At 49.7% G+C, this 23,283-nt stretch overlaps 1 long non-coding RNA gene across 1 annotated transcript in view; it reads right to left on the bottom strand.

Moving 5' to 3' along the window:
• Positions 1-18,589: 18,589 nt before the first annotated feature.
• LOC144173671 (uncharacterized) overlaps positions 18,590-23,283 on the bottom strand; it is a 59,238-nt gene continuing 54,544 nt past the window's right edge. The window contains exon 4 of the long non-coding RNA XR_013323355.1: positions 18,590-18,825. This is a non-coding gene — a long non-coding RNA (uncharacterized LOC144173671). The remainder of the gene's footprint in view (positions 18,826-23,283) is intronic.

The raw sequence follows: 23,283 nt of genomic DNA, 5'->3' as shown, positions 1-23,283 counted from the left end.
CGCTCACCAGTCGCCGATCGCCTTCTCCCCGCCGCCGCTCTCTGTCGCCTATACGCCGTCAGCCTGCTCCTCCGGAAGTGGGAAACTAATACCCGCAGTTCCAGAGGCACGAACTGCCTTACTCAGCGAAAATTCAAAGTCCTCGTGCCTATCCACCAAATTCAAGTCCTCGTGCCTATGTAGTTGTTGAAGGAGTCCCTGCCCTCGCCTTAGTCGACACCGGTGCCGCCATATCTGTTATAAGTGCTACACTCTGCCACTCGCTGAAAAAAGTAATGACGCCGCTTTCTGGACTTTCGCTTCCGACTGCAAGTGCAGCACACGTGTCCCCGATAGCAGCCTGTACTGCTCGAGTGAGTATTCAAGGCACCTGCTATCGCATTGAATTTGTTGTCTTATCTTCGTGCTCCCATAATGGCATCCTTGGCTGGGATTTCCTCTCATTTCACCACGCTGTTATCGACTGTGCCCGAGCTGAACTGGAACTTTTTCCACAGTGTGACGTCTCTGGTGACACAAAACTCGTACTTCCCGAAGACGTCGATATTCCGCCGCGAAGTTCAGTGTTAGTGGCTCTTTCTTGTGGTACCCTGCCGGATGGCCCTGTTCTATTTACGCCATCCGACCTTTTTGTTCGCCGAAAGCATTTATTTCTTCCGTTTGCAGTCCTTACGCTGCGTGCTGAACACACCACGATGTTTATTACCAACCTCACAGACAACCCTGTCAGTCTGCTTCGCAGCGAGTGGATTGGCCAAATTGAACCTACTTCCTCCATTCTCAGCTTCGACATTTGCAATGTCGTGCCTACCCTGCCGCTAGCCGCCCTGACGTCATCCCGTCTCACCGACCGGATTCTATCCGACGACGAGTTCACGAAGTCTCCCGACACCGCTTTGGATTCTACCCAGCGCAAGCAGCTACTGAACCTTTTGCACGCGTTCCGTTCCTCGTTTGAGTGTCAACAACCTCCCTTGGGTAGAACGTCAATGGTAGTCCACCATTTCGACACTGGGACGCACGCACCTTTGAGGCAGCGACCTTACAGAGTGTCGGCGTGAGAATGCGGGATTATTAATGAACACGTCGAAGACATGCTGCAACGCGACGTCATTCGTCCGTCACAAAGCCCCTGGTCGTCGCCAGTAGTTTTGGTTTTCAAAAAAAGATGGGTCCCTAAGGTTCTGTGTCGACTATCGACGCCTTAACAAGATTACCCGTAAAGACGTTTATCCCTTACCTCGGATCGATGACGCTCTCGATTGTCTTCACGGTGCCGAATTCTTTTCCTCCCTAGACTTGCGCTCTGGCTACTGGCAGGTGCCGGTGGCTGAGTGTGACCGGCCCAAAACGGCGTTTGTGACCCCCGATGGGCTTTTCGAATTAAACGTCATGCCCTTTGGGCTATGCAACGCGCCAGCCACATTTGAGAGAATGATGGACAACATCTTGCGCGGCCTCAAATGGCATATCTGCCTCTGCTACTTGGATGATGTCGTTGTGTTCTCTCCTGACTTCGAAACACATCTTGCTCGTTTGCACCAAGTACTGAGCTGTCTCACTGCAGCTGGACTACAGCTCAATCCCAAGAAGTGTTTTGGTTCACGTAAACTAACCATCCTGGGCCACGTTGTTTCGAAAGACGGCGTGTCACCCGATCCCGAAAAACTGCGTGCCGTTGCCAACTTTCCCAAGCCTAGTTCAATGACGACCCTCCGCAGCTTCATAGAGCTATGCTCTTATTTCCGGTGCTTCGTTCGCAATTTTCCTTCCATCGTCGCCCCACTCACGCGGCTGCTCAACAGCGACAACAGTCTATCCGCGTGGTCTGCTGTGTGACGACGCCTTCACATCCCTGTGACGTCTACTAACCTTACCACCTATTCTCCGCCTACGATCCCAGCGCTCCTACTGCAGTGCACACGGACGCCAGTGGTGTTGGTATCAGTGCCGTGCTCGTTCAGCGCAAGCCCGACTGCGACGAAAATGCCGTTGCGTATGCGAGCAGAACTCTCACAAAGGCTGAGCGCAACTATAGCGTTACTAAAAAAGAATGCCTGTCGATAATTTGGGCCCTTACAAAGTTTCGCACCTACCTTTACGGCCGGTCCTTTGACGTTGTCACCGACCATCACGCCCTGTGTTGGTTGTCGTCCCTAAAGGATCCCACGGGACGACTGGCCCGTTGGGCCCTCCGCTTACAAGAAGATGACATTCGTGTTATCTATCGGTCTGGACGCAAGCAGTCTGATGCCGACGCACTCTCGCGCTCCCCTGTGCCTGTTGATGCTACATGCATTGACACAACGGATCCCCTATTGTCATCACTGACCCTCACAGACATGGCCTCCCAACAAAGGAAGGATCCATGGATTGCTGCAATCGTTGACTTCTTGTCGCCAGCTTGAAAACGAATTCCGTCTAGGTCCATCCGTCGCCAAGCTGCCCACTTCTCTATTCGAGACAACCTCCTCTACCGCCGGAACTACATGTCAGACGGTCGGAAGTGGCTAATAGTGGTGCCACGTTGGTTACGAAAAGAGGTGTGTTTCGCCCACCATGCGGATCCGCAGAGCGCCCATGCAGGAGTCCTGAAGACTTATACTAGGCTGCGCCACAGGTATTACTGGAGTTGAATGTACGCCTTCGTGCGCAAGTACGTTCGCGCATGCCCCGAGTGTCAACAACGCAAGACACCTGCTCCGAATCCAGCTGGCACGCTGCAGCCCTTGCCGTGCCCCGTTCGTCCATTCGAGTGAGTCGGTATCGACCTCTACGGCCCTTTACCACACACCCCTTCAGGCAATCGCTGGATCATCGTGGCTGTAGATCACCTCACGCGCTACGCTGAAACAGCCGCATTGCCCGCTGCCGCTGCGCGCGATGTCGGGGGATTTATCCTCAGTTCCCTTGTTCTACGCCACGGTGCACCCCTGGAACTGCTCAGTGGCCGGGGGCGGGTATTCCTCTCTGAGGCTGTTAAAGCGCTTCTGACTGAATGCAACATTGTGCATCGTACCATGACCGCATATCGCAAACCAACGGGCTCGCCGAAATGTTCAACCGTACGTTGGGGGACATGCTTGCGATCTACATCGCTTCAGACCATTCGAACTGGGACGTGGTACTCCCCTTTGTGACGTACGCATACAACACGGCGGTACAGAGCACACCGCGTTTTTCACCTTTCTTTTTACTTTCCGGCCCCGAACGTTCTCGTACCATGGACACTATGCTACCATACAACCCTGACGCTTCCGAACGCCGCCATCTTTCCGACGTGAGGCATCATTCCGAGGAATGCCGACAGTTTGCCCGTTAATTCACGGCAAATGACCAGGGTCGTCAGAAGCAGCATCATGACCAGAGCCACTCCTCGCCCACTTTTCATGCTGGTGATCTAGTTTGGCTGTAGATACCTCCTACAACGCCAGGCCTTTCTACGAAGCTGCTTTGCAAATACCACGGCTCTTACCATGTCATCAGTTCTCTATCACCTGTAAACTATGTGGTTAAACCGTTAACTCCGGCAGCCGATCTCCGCCGTCGTGGTCGCGAAACTGTTCATGTCAGCCGCTTAAGGCGATACTACGACCCTCTCGTCCTGCACTCACCGTAAGTCACCAGGATGGCTCCTTCTTCGGTGGGGGGTGATTATAATGAACAATCGGAGCAGGGAACGGTATGTGCGGAACCATGGCCAATCTACGCGCAGGTATGTGCTCCGGACCTGCAACCGTCATCATCAGTGCCTGTCTGTGCGTCTTACAAGGTTATCTCTGGCTTCGCCGTTTTTTGAAGAGACTGCTCTTCCTCGCCTCTCGCTTGGACAACGGATATATATTCAGATATATATATATATATATATATATATATATATATATATATATATATATATATATATATATATATATATATATATATGTATGAATATACTCAAGATGAAGACTGGTCCCGCAGTCGAAACGTCAGTAAACCACTGTTTTTGTTTTTAATCGTGCGTGTCCCATTTTCTCGAGTATTTTTTCTGGCTCCTCGAGAAGTTTTCTTTTACTGCTTATATATATATATATATATATATATATATATATATATATATATATACATTGTCACGTACAGAAAGTGCGCGCTTGGAATTTTGGTGAGCTTTACAAAAACGCCAGTAGAAGAAGCAGCGGAGAAGAACGCTCTTGACCGCCTCTTGACCGCGAAGCACTCCAGCTGCCAGAGCAAAACACTGATGATTATGGGTTCCGGGTAGCACTCGTTCGTCGTCGTCGTCGCCTTGGCTGGGATGTCACAAATTAAATGTCCATTCAGATGCTTCGGGGTACGTGACAGTTTACCTCCCCTCCAAAGAAAGCATCGTCCTGTTGCTAAGGCAGAAAGGAGCGGAACTTCATTTGTGACCGGTCACGTCCTCGGGAAAAATGGTTTCATGCGGACTATGTGGACGATCTCGGGCCGACGACGACGGCACATTGTGGAAACGGTGTCGACCGGAAAAACTGCATACGTGACGTCGCTAAGTTTCTGTAGTACTCTGTAGGGCCCGAAGTAGCGCTTCATGAGCTTCTCGCATAGCCCTCTTTGTCTGATAGGGCTCTATACCCACACGTTGTCACCAAGCTGGATAGTGGCGTGCCTGTGGCGAGCATTGTAAGTAGTAGCATCATGCAGCTGTTGTTGTGGCAATCCCACCGAGCCTTAATGATTGGCTTTATCCAGGCAGCTCCAATCACAGCGAAGAACGGCGCCTGCTCGTCGCTCTACGAAACTTCGTCGAGGACTCTGGCCTTCATCGTTTCCTTTAATTCCACACCCAATTGGATGTACCATTGGATGTATCCCAGTTTTTCCCCAACTCCCATTACCTAATCCCTCTCCCCTAGACACCAAAATTCGCTAAAGCGTAACAGGGCGTCTTTGTATCCCTTGTACATAAAATAAATGCGTGTCACCACCACCACCTGATTCGATTTCTTGCGAGCTGACGCGCCTCTTCGACGCGCTGGGCGAACTCCTGCGCAGTCGTGTCGTCAACCCCACCGTCGGGAGGGAGCATGGCATATAATATTGTGGCTGCCTCCCGACAGTACACAAGAGCAAATGGCGTCATGGGCGTGGTTTCTTGCCTGGCGGTAATGTAGGCAAAAGTCACGTACGGTAGAACTTGGTCACAACTCTTGTGTTGCTCGTCGACGTACACGCTCAGCATGTCCGCAAGTGTTTTGTTTAACCTTTCTGTCAGCCCGTTTGTCTGCGGATGGTAAGCTGTCGATTTTCGGTGGGAACTACCTCTGAGGTTCATGACGGCGCGCATCAAATCTGCGTTGAATGCGGTACCCCTGTCTGTAATCACAATTGCCGGAGTTCCATAGCGGAAAACGATGTTTTCGATGAAAACGTGGGTCACGTCGAGAGCTGTGCAATGCTGGAGGGCTTTTGTTTCGGCGTATCGTGTAAGATAGTCGGTGGCTAAAAGTATCCACTTGTTGCCGGCATGTGACGTAGGAAAGGGGCCCAAGAAGTTCATGCCAATTTGTTGAAACGGTGTTTCCGGTATTTGCACAGGTTGAAGTAAACCGGCTGGGCGTCCCGGTGGTGTTTTACGTCGCTGACAGTCAAGACAGGTAGGGATGTATTGCTTCACTGTCGAATGAAGTTTGGGCCAGTAGTAGCTCTGGTTAATTCAAGACATCGTACGTGCATAACCTAAGTAACCAGCGGTTGGGTCCTCGTGGCAGGCCTGTAATATTTCTTGTCTAAGGCTCGCGGGAATAACGAGGAGAAAGTCTCTTCCATTCGGGGCGAAGTTTCGCTTGCAGAGGATGTTGTTTCTCAAAGAAAAAGACTGGAGTCCACGTATGAAAATCTTTGGCTTCTGCGTAGTTTGCCCTTCCAGAAAATCGAAATGTGGCTGCAACTCAACGTCATCCCTTTGCTGATCGGACAAAGTAGTGGCGTCGATGACGCCGAGAAACGCCGCGTCGTCATCATCTTCCGGTACAGGGCATTCGACTGGAGCTCGAGACAGGCAGTCGGCGTCAGAATGTTGTTTCCCTGACTCAAAGACAACCGTCCTATCAAATTCCTGAAGTCGAAGGCTCCAGCGGGTGAGGCGACCAGTAGGGTTTTTCAGACTAACCAACAAGCAAAGAGAGTGGCGGTCACTAACAACTCGAAATGGGCGACCGCAGAGGTACGGCCGCAATTTCAAGACCGCCCATACAACAGCCAGGCATTCCTTCTCTGTAGCCGAATAGTTAGACTCCGCGCGGGAGAGTGTTCGGCTTGCGTAAGCGACAACTCTCTCCGCACCGTCTTGCCACTGTATCAGCACTGCCCCAAGGTCAACGTTGCTGGCGTCTGTATGGATTGCGGTGGCCGTATCTTCATAGAAATGGGCGAGCACAGGCGGCACTTGTGAGCGACGCCGCAGGTTCTCGAAAGCAGCCTGCTGCTCAGTGGTGCAAACGAAGGCGACGGCATTGCGGGTGAGCCTTATTAGCGGAGCCGCGATGTGGGAAAAGTTTGGGATGAAGCGCCGGTAATAGGAGCATAGGCCTGAAAATCGCCGTACGGCCTTTTTGTCGGCAGGCGTCCGGATGTTGGACACGGCGGATACTTTGTCAGGATCGGGCTTGATGCCGGCGTGGCTGACAACGTGGCCCAAGAAGAGTAGTTCCCTTAGCGAAAAGTAATACGTTTGAAATACGCACGAGTACGCTTGAAGTGCACTTCAAATATGCTTTGTATTTGTAAATGTATTTTATATGCATTAAAAATTGCATTTTCTGAATTTTTTGTAAATACTGAAAATACATTATTAAAAATGCGGGAAAAATACAGTGCTTTTAAGTACCCTCCAAATAGATTAAAAATGCATGAAACCTCACGAATGTGCGCTTAAGGAATTCAGAATATATTGAAAATGTATTTCTTCCCGCCAAACGATGATGGTGTAAATGCACTGTAAATATTATAAAAATACACTTACATAACTGCATTTAGACCAGCACTCTGAGTATACTTTAAAAGTGTGCTGAAGCATGGAAATATACTCCGAATATATTCGAAATACATTTGAAATGCCTTTTACGTTTGTGCAACGAACATGGTAGAAATACACTCTCAATGCATGAAAACTACTTATGGAAAATACATTTTAAATGTATTCATAAAGCTTTGCCGAAATACATTTCGAGTACAGGCGCTGCTTCAGTTGCTGAATTGTAAGATTCACGTAAAGCATATCTGAAGTGCCGGATAAAATACATCGCAAATGAATAAACGTACTGAGAATTTCTCCTCGATGTTTACTTATAATAAAAGAAACTGACGGAGATGCTTTCGCTTACTGCGCTGTCTAAAGCCGACATAACTCTGCGTATTAGAGAGAAACTCGGCGTACAAATATGTAAGCGGCGGTGTTCGTACGCAATCGGCAAAGCAAAAACATCGAATTCGACGAGTATATATATGTACGAAAACACTTGCAATTTGCCAGCGTTGTTACGACGGTATCGCTGTGGAGGCTGTGAGAATTTGCTTTTTCTGAAAAATATTGGCCTTAGATGGACAACCCTGACTATGCTTGCGAGGGCGAGCACCTCGGCGCCTCTCACTGCCGCTCACTACCTCCTCCTCTGTGCCCGGCACCTCGGCGCGAGTTGAGCGGCGCACCCCTCCTTCACGTTTTGTCTGCCTTCGCTGCGTTTCTTTTGCTTGTCCTGTGGTGTTATAAGTTTTCGGACTCCTCAACGCGCGGTCGTCGGGTGGATGCAGTCTCTGCTTGGACGGCGCGTTGCAGCGGCGTTGGCCGTCTAGCCAAGGTAAGCACAAAATGCCGGCTATTTGCGCACTACAATTAGTGGACGTATGTTTGCCTTGCAATCGAAGAGCGCTAATGCCCTTTATAAAATCTGCACGTGGTTGTTAAGCTTGCCTCCACCTGCGAGCAAGATTTCCTGCCATAAATACGCCATTCAAGGGAATGTACTCACAAATCAACGACAACAAGAAGACGTAAAAAACTGGATTTCAGTGCTTTCTTTTTTGCGCCTAATTTTTAGCTCGGGCCCTGCTCAGTGGACGGGGGACTGTTGCTACGAGTTTCCTTGTAGATCGAGTTATTCCGTTCTGAACTTATTGAGGACTAACACTTGCATTCAATACAAAACAGCCAGCAACGTTTTTAGCACAGCCTGTTCAGAGAAAGTCCGCCGTCCATGTTTACGCGCTTGAGAAATTTGCGAAGTGTATCCGGGGACGCAGCTTTCTTTTGTTTTCTGTTCGCAGCAGCCGCTAACAGCTGCGCATGTTCACAGCAGCCGCCGTACGGGGACGGAACCCAGTTTGTGGCATACATGCATCCGACTAATGCGCACGGCCAGGCCATACGGCGAGAATCCGAGCAGCCTTCGCGATTTTTGTCGGCCGCATGTCGCCATTCTGTCAACTAAAGCCATGAAAGAGTTTATGCCGTCTGTTTCGAAGTGACCAAAAGTGTTAAAAGCGACCCACGTAATCTTCGGTGCATGTGGCAGTTGTGAAAGGGCTTCATGCCCAGGGACTACAAATGATTTGTCCACCTACGACAAACTGTATGAGAGTAGCCGCTAAGTTACAATCAGTTTCTGTTCCCACCACCACACAGAACCAAGAACCAGCAAAGGACGGAAGGAGAAGGAAGGCGGGTTAGAAGGGGGACTTCGAGGGAGGCAACCAGTTCCCCGCACGAGACCCCTCGGTTCCCGGAACGGGTCCCCCGGGCGGGTTCGTCTCTTTGTGTTCCTTGGATTGCTCCCCCAAAACTTCGCGAAACTTCAGGACTTTGGACCCTTCCGCTTTTGTGTTTCCGAGCAACTTTTTCCCTCCTTGCTGCATTCATTTCGTAGCGCATTCACGAACACGTGTGCGCGTTCCGAGAGGCTCTTCTGCCGCTCCTGGTCGAGTGACAGACACGCAGAACCCGACGCGCTACCGCTGGACCACGCCACCGGAGAATTTCAAAAATGTGCCCAAAGGCACCGAAAACAGCTTGCACTGCTTGGTGGTTGTGTGTGTTTAGAAGCCTCAATTGCCAATTTGCATCTAAAGGGTGTACTTAAACGAGTTTCTTTTATGTGTCACGAGTATTTATGAAGCAACTACTTTTTACTTGATGGTCCCTGACGCTAACAGGTGTTTATCTTTTTTTGTATGTTAAAGACGCGAGCATTTACAATTATTTTCCGCGTTCTTCCGTAATTGAATGATGACGTTGTCTGTGTACAGCAAAAAGTATAAAATTATCGGCCGGTGATGTGCGGCGGAGAGCAAAAAAATTACATGTGTGTGCCAGCACAAATACACGTTCTCTGGCGTTGCTTGTTTTATTCGCTTCGGTTAGGTGCCTACAAAATAATAGCTTGTTATTTTAAGTACGGCATGAAATTTTTCTTGTTTTTCGAAATACCCTTACTTTGCCGTTCCTTTGAAAGCATTGTTGAGTGCGCACACCAATCTAATGACTTTTATGTAAGCTTTCTCCTGCAATCCTGCCCATGCATTTTAATTTGTTTCGCTGCGCACTATTTTTTTAACACGTAATCTCCTAAGAAGGTGACGCCGAAATATGGAACACATACAATAACTGTAGTTATTAAGATCACTGCTTATCTTATTTTATTAGCGTCCTGTGAGGTCACAGACCAGTTTTGTCCAAGTTAGTTGAAGAACTAGAATAGCCATCATTTCAAGTTAACTCAAGCGCATAAGAAAGAGAAGTAGCATAACTCTAAGAACTCAGTTGCATGTTTGATAACGTTGTTATCTTTGCTCTGCCTTTTTTTCCTAATTTTCACTAATTGTTATTCCTGGACAATGTCCAAACATAGACCTCCCGCCCCCCCCCCCCCCACCCACCATTCTTTCTTCAAAATGGTATTAAAGATCCCATGCCGCATGACAACATAAACTATGCTTACCATTACACAAATTGTCTTACGTCCTTCAAAGGGGCATGGTTTTCTCGGCGGGTTTTTTTTTCTCTGAAGAGGAAACTAAAACCTCATCGCTCGCGAGGGACGTTGGCACGGCTAGAGAAAAGGCCTGATTGATTGACATTTATTTGCCTGTAAAAAAGTGTTTCACTAATATTTTCCCATTTTCTTTTCACTGCAGGTGCTGGTGAAATTTCCCGCGTGGAGAATCCGAAGTACGAAGACTCTGATGCACAACGCTTCATCTGCGCTGGCTACCGAGGTGGCTGAAAGGCATTCATTCCTGCTGCTTAGTAATGGCAAAATTGGCCACTCGACTGAGGTGTACAATAAACAACTTTCAAACTGCCAATTTGTGCGCAAACATGCTGTTCTTTTCAGTCATTTGCTGCCCGGCATTCCGAGCATGGCCGGTTTATATTTTCATAATGGAGCATATCTTTAGCCTAGTGCCTATTAAACATTTTGAAACCACAATATGATATTTTCTAGTTGAACGTTAACAATTCTCCCTAAGACACATTGCCATGGCATCTCTCATTGTATTTAGGTTTTATTTATTATACACTAGTAACACATTTTGAATATATTTGAAGCAGTATTTTCTGTGCATTTAAAAGCATTACTAATATATTTTGCACGTATTTAAAATTACATTTTCTGAGCATGTTTAATGCATTAAAAATGTATAAATATGTATTTTTGACGCACTGCTTATGTGTTTTTGAGGTAAAGTTTAAATACATTGTAAATGTATACGAAATTCATTTGGAGTGTGGACAAAATAATGCAGAATAAATACAATGTAATATATTTTTAAATGCATTCAAAATACATTAAAAATACGGCATCTTTTGGCTAAGGGTTCTTGGTACTCGAAATGACATTTTTTCGCTTTAAGTGTGAGACCAGCTGCTCTTTCGGCGCAAAGTACACAGGATAGTCTTTTCAAGTGTTCTGAAAAGGTGACGAGAACACGATAACGTCGTCAAGGTATACTAGACACGTCTGACACTTGAGACCGGAAAGAACAGTGTCCATCATTCGTTGGAATGTTGCCAGTGCCGAACGCAAGCCGAAAGGGAGCACTTTAAAATAATAAAGTTCGTATGGCGTTGTGAAGGCTCTTTTCTCGCGGTCGCGCTCGTCCATCTCGATCTGCCAGTACCCACTCGTGAGATCCATCGACGAAAAGTAACGGGCATGACGAAGCCTGTCCAAGGAGTCATCGATCCGGGGCAACGGGTACACGTCCTTCTTTGTCACTTGATTGAGCTTTCTGTAATCAACGCAAAATCGCAATGTGCCGTCCTTCTTTTTGACCACAACGACGGGTGATGCCAACGGACTTCGAGAAGGCTGGATGACATCAATGCGCAACATCTGCTCCACTTGGCGGCTTATTGCATCCCGTTCCTTCGCAGAGACACGATATGGGTTTTGGCGAAGTGGCATCACATTATCATCAACAATGATGTGATGTTATGTAAGCGGAGTTGGACACACGCCAGATGTCGAAGAGAAACAGCCCTTGAAGGTCGTCAGCAGCGCGAGGAGTGCTTGTTGCTCACTTAGGGGCAAGCCGGAGTTGACATCAATCATGGAATAGGAGCTGGTTTCACCAGGTGCGGCGCCTTGTAACGCAAAGCAGTGTTCGCCATCAGCTATGTCTTCAAAATAGGCAACTGTCGTGCCTTTGGCGACATGTTGGCGTTCATTGTTGAAGTTAGTAAGCAGCAATGCTGCACGGCCATCGGTTAAATGCAACACGCCTCGAGCAACTGCGATGTCATGACGGAACAAAAGTTCATCGATTCGCTCTGCAATGCCGTCAACAGTGCTACACATGTCGCAGTGAACTGAAACTAGCATGCAGGAACGCGGTGGTATGTTCACGTCCTCGTCGATAACCCGCAACGGCGCTCGGCATGCTGCGAATTCTGGTAGGCGGTGGCTCGACGAGAATGTAATTAGGCGTTCACCAACGTCGATCACAGCGTTGTATTCCCTTAAAACGTTCATCCCTCAAATAAGATCCTTGCAGCCCTTTGCGAGGACCACGAAACTGCCGACAAAATCAGCGGCACCAATGGTAATTCTGGCGGTGCACTTCCCTACTGGAGTCATTAAATGGCCTCCAGCAGATCGAATCTGAAGTCCAGACCACGGCATCTTCACTTTTTTTAACCGATAGGTGAGGGTCTGACTAATTATGGAATAGTCTGCAACGGTGTCAATAAGAGAAACAACCACTTCATGTGCATCTATACAAATTACGAGGTCGGCGTTTCCTGCTTCGGCGAAAGACATTCTTGCGGTACCCTTCTTCGTCGGAGACGTCTTGCGTAGGTCTTGCGTAGGTAGGCTACGAGCAACCCTTTCTCCGGAGGTTGCTGCTTTTAGTTTCCCTGCCTAGGGCTTGGGGATCTGCCTTGCAGTATCCGGCCGTAGTTCCGACGGTTAGGTGAGACGTCGTTTGCTGGGGACAGTGAACGTGGTCGACGATTCGGCGAAAGGTCTCGTCTCGCAGCAAGGTATTCCCCGATAGCAGGGAGTCTTTACCCAAAGCAACGGCGTGGGGCCGTGGGAGCAAATTCAGAAAGCCCAATTTTGTGGTACGGACAGCGGCGGTAGATGTGGCCTGCTTCGCCACAGTGAAAAAACTGCGGCCGGTTGTCATTTGTGCGCCAGACGTCGGACTTCGTGCCTGTCATCCAGCTGAAGTCTCCAGTCCAGGCAGAGGATGCGGGCTGGTGTGCACTCCGTGATGCCAGGAATTGGTCTGGCGCGCCCGTTGAGGCGCTGCAATAGTCGGTACAGGTGGGTGACGACGGACAACCGACAGATAGCTTGGTTGGAGCTCCTGCGGCTGGCTCTCCGGAACGGCCAAGGCTTGCCGGATTTCCCGACTCACGATGTCGGCGACAGAAGCATGCGAAGGCAGTGAAGAGCCTATCCCGGGCAGCTGTAGTTCCTCCCTAACTATCGATCGCACGAGCTCACGCAGTGACCTGTCACTGGATGCAGTCGTTGCAGCAGTAGCGCTTGGAGAACCGCCGGTAACCCGGTCATACTGCCGGCATCTGTCCCGCAGGGCACGCTCGATGGCTGTGGCCTCTTTAATGAAATCCTTCACCGTGCGGGGTGGATTTCCTACGAGGCCAGCGAACAGTTGTTCCTTCACGCCATGCACTAGATGCCGTACTTTTTTCGGCTGTGACATTTCAGGGTCGGCTCTACGGAAGAGGCGTGCCAGGTCCTCTGGAAACATCGCCACCATCTCGTTCGGTTTTTGGATGCGAGACTCCAAAAGGCGCTGAGCGTGGTCACGGCGATCGGTGCTGGCTAATGACTCCAGCAGCTCCTGGCGAAATTCCTCTTAAGTAGATAACCTCGCTTCGTGGTTCTCGAACCACGTCCTTGCACCATGTTCTAGCGAGTACTACACCTCACGCAGCTTTTGGCGAGCGTCCCACTGGCTGATCGATGCGACCCGCTCAAACTGCTCCAGCCAGTCCACGACGTCCTCAAATACCTCACCGTGAAAAATGGCCGGCGTACGTGGCTGTTGAAGCGTTACCTGGGAGGTGAGTTGTTGCGCCACTACTTGGGGTGCCGGGGCTTGACGTCAAGGTGCGTTGAAGTCAATGTAACCGCACTCTGGAGACAGTCCGTGTTGGCGACGACTAGCCCGATGGACTGGTGTGTGGACAGGGCGATGCCATTGCGGGCTGGTCGAAGGGGTCCTTTGCATGGGGTTGTCGTACCCCGCACCTCTACCATTGTCACGTACAGAAAATGCGCGTGGGGGGTGTTGGTGAGCTTTACTAAAACGCTAATAGAAGAAGCAGTGGAGAAGAACGCTCTTTGACCGCGAAGCAGTCCAGCTGCCAGAGCAAAACACTGATGATGATGGGTTCCGGGTAGCACTCGTTCGTCGTCGTCGTCGCCTTGGCTGGGATGTCAAAAATTAAATCTTCATTCAGATGCTTGGGGGTACGTGACAATATATATATACACATATATATAGATATTCTCGGGACGTTTATTGGCATGCAGACCTACAAATGGTTAATGTTGGCTAGCTAGGCCACAGTCTTAGCAAGCGTAGAAAAAGCAGGGCTGAGGTCCGAGCCTTGGCACATACGCTTCTGGGAATACTGTCCACAAGCTGCTATCCAATGTTAGGACATGGCCGCTGGGAAAGTGTCCATCTTCTGGTGGCCATTTTCATTGCGACAATCACCCCCGGCAAGAAGAGGGAGCCATCCTCGCGACTCATGGTGACGGCGGAACCAGCGGATCATAGTAGGGCTTGAGTCGCTGCCCATGCACAGTCTCACGGCCGCGGTGTCAAAGATCGATTGATTGATTGATTGTGGGGTTTAACGCGCCGACGCAACGCAGGCGATGAGGCGCGCCGTAGTGGAGGGCTCCGGATTAATTTTGACCACCTGGGGATCTTTATCGTGCGCCGAAATCTCGTACACACGGGCGTTTTTGCTTTTCGCCTCCATCAGAACAGCGGCCGCCGCGGCCGGGAATCGAACCCGCGACCTCGTGCTCAGCAGCGCAACGCCTTAGCCACTGAGCCACCGCGGCGGGTGTGTCAAAGATCCGATGAGGGCATAACTGGCTCGACGATATAATTAACTGGCGAAGTGCTTTTGATAACACGGTAAGGATCATGATATTCGGGCCTAAGCTTAGGAGGGACCTGGAGTGGTACGTGGCACCCAAAGCCAAACACGAGAGCCCGGCGAGATATCGCGTAGTGCACTGGACGCGTCGTGGCGAGATTTCTGTAGCTGCTGGTGTTGAGAAGTAAATGAATGAGCGAGCTGGCGGTATTCCTCAGCAAACGGCGAAATCTGAGAAATCGCTGGGCACTCGGAGGCGTCAGGTCGGTATGGAAGTAGCGTGTCCAGAGTGCAGGTTGGCTCCCGTCCGTAGAGGAAAACCAAGGTGAAAATCCGGTAGTCTTCAGCATCGCGATATTGTGCGGCCACTTGATGAACGGAAGGACCTGATCCCGGTTTAAATGATCTGATAAAATATGCATAGACAGCAAGCATGTCTCCAAGAGTGCGGTTGAAGCGTTCTGTTAGGCCGTTCGGCGTATCGCGTGAGATGGTCTGCCCCAACGATAATCCAGTGGTGTTCTCTGGAAGTGCGCGGGAGCCGCTCGTAGAGGTCGATGCCCACTCTACCGAAGAGGCCCGCAAGGCACGGCAGAGGCGGTTCACTCGTTGTTGGTCGCGGAGGAGACTTATGGCGCTGGCAGTCTGTAGAGGAACGAACATATTTCGTAACCAAGGCGTACATTCCTCTGCAGTAAAAGTGAAGGCGAAGTCTTTCGTATGTCTTCAGGATACCTGCGTGGGTACACTGCGCGTCAGCGTAAAACGAAGAGCAGATGTGCAAGCGTAAATGGCGGGGGATGATAAGGAGCCATTTGCGACCTTCGGATCAATAGTTTCGACGATATAGAAGTTGGTCATGGACAGCGAAATTGGAAGCTTCGCGGAGAAGAGAGCGGGGCGTGGCTGGTAGCGACGGTCGTGACAAAAATCCTACAATGAAAGCGATCCACGGATGCTTGTGCTGTTCAGCTGCCGTGTCGGTTGTATCAAGGGGGGCGAGAGTTCCCTCCACAGCAGATAAATTGTTCGCGTCGTATGGTAGAAGAGCAATAAAGCATTCTCTTGCTAGATGGTCTGACGTGACATAACTGAAATACAAGTTGCGCTACACGGACGGGATGACACAAGAAGACACACCACACAGCGCAGACACACACAGCGTCCTTTCATTTCCATCCATATATTTTATTTCTAATATAATAGAGGAGACTGAGAAAAGGCATCTGCGTCTGTGTGCATTCGGCCGAACCGGCATACAACTCGTATGGCATGTTCTTGCAGCCGTATAGCCCATCGACCGAGGCGGCCAGACAGATCCTTTAACAAAGAGAGCCAACAAAGGGTGTGTTGGTCCGTCCCTACGTCGAATATCCGCCCGTAGAGGTACGGGCGAAATATTGTAATAGCCTAAACGATCGCTAAACATTCCTTCTCGGTGACGGTGTAGTTTACTTCTTCTTTATGTAATGGTACGGCTGGTGTAAGCCACGACGTACTCCTCGAATCTGGTCTCGCGTTGTGCTGGTACTGCGCCCAGGCCTACACCGCCGGCATTGGTATGAATTTCCGTGGGAGCGTTTGGATCAAAATATCGTAGTACCGGTGGTGAGATAAGAAGGCTGCGCCACATATCGAAGGCTTTGTCGCCGTTCATAGTCGACTGCGACTATAATCCAGCGGTTGCCAGTAGCCGTCAACGGTAAAGGCCCATACAAGTCAACACTAACAAGATCGAAAGGTCGGGCTGGGCATGGCAACGGCTGCAACGCAACTACCTCTGGCTCCGGTCGTAACTTCCCGCACTGGCAGTCGGCATAAAAGCGAACAAACTTGCGGACAAACGTGCACATTCCGCATCAGTAGTAGCGCAGGCGGAAGCGGTGGCTTGTGTTGGGCACTCCGCAGTGGGCACTGTAGCGAGTTGTAGCGACCGCAGTCTGCTGGTAGCGGGGCCGGTCGCCGTCGCTCCGTCGAGCCAGGACTAGGGGAGAGCTTAGAGCAAACTCAACAGGTTTATTTACATTTTTACAGTGAGTTGTCGAGATGAAGACAGTCCTTGGCGGGCCGCAGCACGCCCTTTTTGTTGACCCTCGATCCCTAGTTCCCTAGGTTAGGGATCCCCATACAAAACAATGCGGACCAATGGTGATGTGTGAGTTCCTCGCTGTGAAGCACTGCCCTCGGGTAGGGACACGCCTTTCAGGTATGTCGGCAGATGCACGGCGCACACACACACACACCCTTGCCACTCGTCAGGAGCCTGTAGTAGAGGGGAAGAATGGAAGACGCGCGGCCGCCGCGTGTCCTTTTGGTGTCCGCCGCGCGCTGCGTTCCCACGGTGGGGTTCTTCTCGCACGTACTTCCCAGGGAGCCTAACAACACAGATTATCAAGGTTCGTGGAATCACTCCGGGAAGAGTTAATGGCTTGACCATTGCCACTGCCTTCTTCGCTGTGCTCCCGCCGCCACTGGAGTCCCATTGTGCGGTCGTCGCCGTCTGGGCTTTCACGCGCACACGCGTTCAGTTGCTTAGGCAGGGGGAGGAGCGGCGACTCCTTAATCCCTTTGGGGCAACAACACTCAACACCGCTCAAAAGCCGCTGTCAATCAGTGGCCGGCGCCGCGTCTTGTCGGCCTCCTTTCGTTTCCGTCGACAAGCGGTGGGGTGGTCGACCGGCGGGCGACTGACCCGCGCAAACATGGCGCCAGTGAGTCCTAACAGCACACTGCGAATCTGCGTGAAAAGAGTTGCAGATTGTAAAGCGCAAGTGGCCAGGAATGACAAGCAACCACTTCCAGCCTTCGAAGAGGTAGCTACGGCGGTATAGTTTCAAGTGGTGCTCTTGACGGCGGAGGGATCGAGGTTCTGATGTCGTCGCAATGTGTGAACGAAGAGCCAAATATAAAGAAATCTGCGGGTTTTTGCCCTCTTTGCTCAGCTCTTTGCTCAGATCTCGGGTCTTTACTCAGCTGACATGTCGGCAAAAGGAAGGGGCTCGCTCGCACTGTCTGCAGCGGCGAGAGATGCAGAAGCGAGGGTGACAGGTGACCGAGAGAGCGCATCGGCGTCGGCTTACCGTGTGTCGCTCATGGAGCGTCAAGTCATTAATGACCACGTCGCTGACATTCTCAAGCGCGATGTCGTACGCTTTTCGACAAGCTCCTGGGTCTCTCTCGTAGTACTTGTGACGAAAAAGGACGGCGTAATTCGCTTCTGCGTACACTACCGGCACCTCAACAAGATCACACGAAAAGACGTAAATCCCCTTCGTTGCATAGAAAACGCCCTCGATTGCTTGCATTGAGCCAAGTTCTTCCTTTAATTGGAACTAAGGTCCGGCCATTGGCAAGTCCCTATGCAGAAGCGGATCGTCTCAAAACAGGCTTTCTCACACCTGACGGGCTCTACGAATTCAATGTAATGCCCTTTGGGCTGTGCAATGCTCCAGTGACCTTAGAAAGTATGATGGACAAGATATTGCGCGGCCTGAAGTAGAAAACACGCTTGTGTTACTCAGATGACATAGGCGCGTTCTCGTATGATTTTACAACGCATCTTACCTGCCTCGAACAAGTGCTGCACTGCCTTGCCGCAGCGGGCGTGCAGTTAAACTGGAAGAAATGCCGGTTTTCTGCTCGAAAACTTACTATTTTAGGCCACGTGGTGTCAGAAGTTGGTGTCCTTCCGGACCCAGCCAAACTTTGTTCGGTGGCGGAATTTCCCAAACCGGCGAGAATGAAAACACTTCGCAGCTTTGTAGGACTTTGCTCGTTCTTCTGGCGCTTTGTCCGCAATTTCGCTACCATCATTGCACCTTTGACGAAGCTCGTTGGTGCTAACAACAAGACCGGCGATAGGTGACAAAGCCTTCAATATGTTGCTCCAAAGCCTTGGAATCGATTGCACTACGCTGGCGCTAGAAATATGTAGTTTTTTATACTACATTTATTCCATGCAGTAAAGAAACGTGCACTTAAAAGTCCTCTTCGGAGCATTTGAAAAGCTGGGTAAACAACCCTTCCAAGGCGTATACAATGCGGTGATCATTTTTCCAGTAAAGTCCTTTGGAGTAGTCTGCAACGCTTCCGACACCAACGGCAACATAGGATGTCCTAGGCCTTGACCATGGCCAGTGGCGCAGCTTCTTGTATGCAAACCACCCATCAAAAAAGACGTAAGCTCTGAAAAAGCAGGACTGGAACGAAATTGTTGTTTGGGATATAATATTTTTCAGTAGGAAGTAATAACAGCTGTAGCAAAAAACCAGACAGCATTAGTCGGCTTAGACACAGGGTGATTGCGCAGCTGTTACTCTTGTGCTCATTTTACAGTGGTACACGGGCTTAAGCAGTACTGACTGGGAGCGTGGTAAATCCCGAGGTTTCCTTCAAATTGCCGGTTGCTTAAGTTGTCCTTTCCTAAAGAATTAAAAATCTTCGCTGGTATACGCAATTACGAATAACTGAAGTTGGTTCGCAACTCGATCGCTAATAGAATGGCAAACTATGCACACAATTCTGTGCCCGACATGCTGTCACTCAACGTCACGTTGTGGCCCACTAGTCTCCTCATACCGCCTTCATTTGCGATGCTCCTTTGCAGTGTCTAGATATGAGTACGATGCACTTCGAAGGATTGTCAGAGCTCACATCCGCGCAAAATCTCACATCCGCGCAAAATGTTCGCACTCACGGAATACCTACATCTACTATCAAGATAACGTTCAGCAGGCGCCGTAATGCCATCCACTCTTTTAATATAGCATTTCCGCATACCATAGCTTTCATACCTGCATATTCAAAAACTACGACTACCGAACGTATTCAATGTACGCTTTCATTCGCCCTAATCACCAATTTATTTTATAAAAAAATATTTCCGCCAAAAAAGGTCCCGCAAAAAGATATCCGGCATGCGTATAGGCGTAAGCATGGCCACCTTAAATGGAAGGTTCAATGTCTTGTCCTATAGGTATATCTGGTCTTGTTGAGAATGAGTATATGTTTTGCTTCATCAGGAATCCTGTGGTGCATTCTGGCGGGCCCATAACTGCTACTAGTGTCGGTCTAATTATTTATGACAGTAACGTTCAGTAATACTTCAAGGGACATACTGGTGCCATCAAAAGTAATTGGAACACGGGAGCAGCGTCTGCACACTACCGAAGCGCCATGTAGCAGCACCGGGGGTAAAAAAAAGGACGTGACAGCGCATGCGTGCGTGACGTACCGGTGACCCCACAAAAGTTCGAAGCGTCTTTGTTTCACTCTGGTCCGAGCATTTTCGCCTGAACTTTAGGAGTACGCTGGCCGCAGGGATCGCGCTAATTGAAGACCGCGATTGGTCTGTAACCCACGCGTGTGAACTGCTAAAGAATTGGCGGCGTCAGTGTTATCTGAAGCAGCGTATTTGTGAGTGCTCTTTTTCTTTTAATTCCTAACCAAGGGTGCTATGTAGGTGGCTTTTTCGTCGTGAACTACGCACAATCGTAGGTTCGAATGGGTCCTAGCGCATCAACTAGAGAACAAACTATGAAAAACAGCAACCTTAGATTTCCTGTTATTCAGATTAGGCATGCAAACACATGAGGCCCACATGCAGAGGGGGTATTTTTCGACAAAATTTAACAGCAGTGAGCATTCACTTCTTTTTCCTGCACACTAGTTGTCGATGTAAAACGAAATATTATCGGCGTCGAAAGTTTCTTGCTTAGTCTCTGACGATATGCATTCAAAAGTATCACGCGCTGAGCGGCAGAACATCCTTAGACTAGCATTTGAATGCCGGTCTCAGTGTAAGATATGCGGCTTAACAAGGCTGTAATTTGGTGCGGTGAACTGCATCATTCTGGCTTACAGAGATAATGCCGGGCGCATTGATGATGATTACAGGGCAGGACGACCCCGGGCAAGCGCACAAGATGTGAACCAGCTAATGTTTGCCGCTACCTTTGATGACCCTTTTATGAGCTCGCGATAGATCAGGGGCATTTAGCTGCTTGGTCTCAGAAAGAGAACCATTAGCAGGTGCCCTCGAGAGCGGGGCTCAATTCACGTCATCACCAGCCTATACGCCCACTGCAGGGCAAAGTGCTGTCCCATTAATCTCCAACTGCCCCGGTTGTGCGCTAACTGCGGCCAATTTATCACTGCAAGCTTCTTGATCTCCTCTGCCCACCTAATTTTCTGCCGCCCATGCTACGCTTGCCTTCTCTTCGGATCCACTCTGTTACCATTAATGACCAACCGTTATCTTGCCTTCGCATTACATGCCCTGCCCAAATCGATTTCGACTTCTGTATTTCTACTAATATGTCCTTAACACGCGTTTGTTCTCTGATCCACTCAGCTCTCCTCTTGTCTCCTAATGTTACACCTATCACCTTCCGTTCCATTGCCCGATGAGTCGTTCTCAAATTAAGTTGAACCCTCTTTGTGAGCCCCGAATTTTCTGCCCCGTAGGAGAGTACCGGTAAGTAGCAGCTGTCATACACTTTCTTCATGGACAATGGTAGGCTGCCATTCATTATCTCAGAATATCTGCCGTATGCACTCAACCCCATTCTTACCATTCTAATTATCTCTGCCTCACGATTGGGATTTGGGGCACATCTTGGCTGAAGTAGATCACTTCCACTGCCTCGCCACCATTCTCAAATCGCTGGGCTGTCCCGAGGTTATCCATCATTACTTTGGTTTTCAGCATAATATTTTCAGGCCAATGGTTCTACTCTGTTCAGTTCGGAAAGAATGCTTTGCAATTCGTCCCACTAGTTACTTAGCAAGGCAACGTCATCAGCAAATCTGAGGTTGCTGAGGTATTCTCCATTAACCCTTACTCCCACCTGTTGCTAAACCAATGTTCTGAATACTTCTTGTAAACATGCTGTGAATAACACTAGAGAGATTGTATCTCCTTCTCTGACGCCCTTCCTTATAGGTATTTAACTGCTCTCCTTATGAAGGATGATGGTAGCTGTGGACTCATTGTACATATTCTCTAGTATTTATGTATTCTTACTTCATGTATTGCTGCCCAAAAGACTTACTTCACTAGTCGACAAATGCGCCAACGCTCGGCGTTCCCCAGGGCGCACGAGCAATGGAGCATGCCCGAATAATGTGAGGTTGTCTTCACGGCGGAAAGTACATTTTCTTCGATGTGGGAACAACAGCGGTAAGTGTGGACGCCCTGCAACTGCAGGTAACACCACACGAATTTTATTGATGAGTACCCTACAACATACTGTCACAAGAAGATGAAGAAGTTGGAAGTACAGCATACCACTGTGGGCGCAAGCGTTACCGACGAAGCTGTGTGCGCGGAAACACACATCTACATCAGCCGTGTATAAGCCCACCACCCGTGCATGGTCTTCAATGTAACTCTTTAAAATAAAATACACTGAACTTTCGCGCTCAATTTCGATATATTTGAAACTGGTCACTCGGTGTGTTTAACTTTAGATGGTATGTTTTCCCTGATTCTCCATTTATTTGAAGAAATTGTCGCGAAAGAGAACGATGAGACCAGACGTCCGGCTATCGAAGATGGCTGCGACCGACTTCCGCGTGATCCGCGCTTGTGGAGTCAGCTCTCTCTGGCTGCGCTGGTGGCACGCTTCGTTGTCTTTATTTTCAACAGACTCCCGCTCCCAAAGGATGCACCCCCCGGCTTGCTCAGGGAAGCTATTAGAAGGGAGGCAGCGAATTGCCCTTAAAAATACGACGAGCTTGGCGCGAGCTTGGCTGGTGGCTGCGCTACCGCTTTCCGTGTGTATCGAAGCAGCAGGAGGTATTCCCGTTTCGGGTGTTTCCAAAGACCACACTCTTCGACGGCTTGACGGTGCTTGGCTCGTTTGCGGAGATCGCTGCCAATCAACGAGGGTTCTGGAAGGGCGAGGTTCTGTTGGGGGCACGTGTTTCTTTCGTTTAGCCTGACATGCGCTGGGGTAAGCGGGAACGGCTCCTCTCTTTTTCACAGGCTTTTCAGATAGGAAGGTGGCGACATTTCCCGCACTGAGGACGACGCTGTCTGAGGGTTTTCACTGCATACCGAGCATTTTACTGATTCAAGGGTTACTCTCTTTTGTTTTGACAGGACGTTTCTGCTCCTTGAACTGATATGGCAAGGACGAAAGGTTCACAACGTCAAGTTCTCGTGCCTGATTTTGAATTATCACTTGATTTATGTCGTTTTGCCTGTGAACCCTATGTTTGAACTGTTTCACGGCGGGGTTGTCGAACACTAAGCTTCCCGAAGTGCCCTGAATTCCGATAGCTTTCGGGCGGCGCGTGGACGAGACAACGCCTGCGGTGGTGTCCTCAGATGGCAATTTTCCAAGGGAAATAAATAGTGCGCTTGATGGAGCGGTCGAAGGGCTTCGGCTGTCGAGTTAAGCACCTTGTATGGTCAATTTCAGAAATTTCTTTCTGGTAGTTGCCGAAATTCTGGAGACTTGCCCTTCTGCCACTTTTCATACGTGCCTGGACCAACAAACAGGCTGACCTGGTTCTCTTGAAACGTGGGCGAAAGTCGGACATTCGCAGCAACACGACCGTGGTCGGCCATTGCACGTACGATGTTTTCGCTGATAGGCGGGCTCGTGATGATGCAGATACAGCGGCCTTCCATGGCCGCGATTGTGGTGTTC

Source organism: Haemaphysalis longicornis, unplaced genomic scaffold (genome assembly GCF_048455015.1).
Source record: "Haemaphysalis longicornis isolate Haplotype H1 unplaced genomic scaffold, Haemaphysalis longicornis Haplotype H1 scaffold_3, whole genome shotgun sequence".
NCBI classification, from domain to species: domain Eukaryota; kingdom Metazoa; phylum Arthropoda; class Arachnida; order Ixodida; family Ixodidae; genus Haemaphysalis; species Haemaphysalis longicornis.
This window is presented reverse-complemented; position numbering and strand designations above follow the sequence as displayed.